General features: G+C 39.4%; 1 pseudogene; it reads left to right on the forward strand.

Moving 5' to 3' along the window:
- The first annotated feature begins 214 nt into the window (after positions 1 to 214).
- On the forward strand, positions 215 to 328 carry LOC129502985 (U6 spliceosomal RNA; annotated as a pseudogene).
- The last annotated feature ends 1,141 nt before the right edge of the window (positions 329 to 1,469 follow it).

Here is a 1,469-nt window from a genome sequence, read left to right on the forward strand (position 1 = left end):
GTGGGATTCTGTAGTCTGAAAGTTAACTCCGTTTGGACAACGATTTATCAAGATGAATTCAAAAAGCCATTTTAGCTTGATTTTATTAAGAGTAAGTTGCCATATTTAACATATAATTTCGTAGTCTTCTTTCCCATATTTATATTATAGAATCAAGGAAAAGTGACATATCCATAAAGGTATTAAATTTTACTGCAGTTAAGTTAGTCAGCTTGTGCTCCCTTTGGCAGCACATGTATTAAAATTGGAACAATACAGAGAAGATTAGCATGGCCCCTGCACAAGGAGGACACACAAATTCACGATATTAGCTTGATAGCATCTTTCTAGAAAATTCACAAATTTTTAACTTCAGTTTTTGAAAACTTCACCATGGGTCCTGATCAGAAGAGGATCAGGAATGTCTTCTTCCAGGGCATTTATTATTCATGTTTATCAAACATGTTTATTTATTTATATATGTTTGTTTTCCATGCTTTTCTGTAAATTTCATTAAGGTGGGCAACATAGGCACCTTATTCACATCAACTAGCAAAAGACCAGACCCCATTAATTAAGAAGCACTTTCTTTTCAGGTAAATGACAAATGCACAAGTGTAGTTAATGATAGCAGAGGTGCAGGGCAGGGATAGATTGAAGAAATATTTAGGAATTAAAATGAGCAGATTTAACAATCTGATAAAAGATTGCAGGAAAACGTTTTTCAGCTTCAAGCTTAAGTTGTTGGATGGACATATCCCCATCAAGGAAGAAACACATTTGGTGGAAGATGAATTTAGTTTTGAAGAACACGTGTTTGAAATGTCTGTAGGAGCTAATAATCTAGTGAATAACTACAGATACATATGAATCGACAATGCTCAGGTGTGCCATAGTGCCCCCCTCCATGTCTGTGCTCTCATTCTTAGAACTGATGAGTGTTATTTTATATGGCAAAGGGACTTTGCACAGATGATGGAAGTTAATCTTAAGAATGGTTGGGATGGGTATTCTGCGTTTTCTAGGTGGGCCCAATCTAATCACATGCGTTCTTTCTTTTTTTAAAAAAAAGATTTTTTTTTATTTACTTATGAGAGACCCAGAGAGAGAGGCAGAGACACAGGCAGAGGGAGAAGCAGGCTCTGAGCAGGGAGCCCGAGTTGGACTCGATCACGGGTCTCCAGGATCAGGCCCTGGGCTGAAGGCAGTGCTAAGCCGCTGAGCCATCCAGGCTGCCCCTCACGTGCCTTCTTTAAAGCAAAGAGCTTTCTGCAGCTGCAGAGAGTCAGAGAGGGCAACATGAGAACGACTCAGCCTGTTGTTTCAGGTTATGATGGAGAAGGGCAGCCTTGAACCAGAAATGCTGATAGCCTCTAGAGGATAGAGAAGAAAATACATTCTGTCCCAGAGCCTCTAGAAAGAACTCAGGCCTGCCAACATCTTGTTTGTAGCTCATTGAAACTGATTTTGGACTTCTGACCTCCAAAAAT

Source organism: Nyctereutes procyonoides, unplaced genomic scaffold (assembly GCF_905146905.1).
Source record: "Nyctereutes procyonoides isolate TBG_1078 unplaced genomic scaffold, NYPRO_anot_genome, whole genome shotgun sequence".
Classification (NCBI taxonomy): domain Eukaryota; kingdom Metazoa; phylum Chordata; class Mammalia; order Carnivora; family Canidae; genus Nyctereutes; species Nyctereutes procyonoides.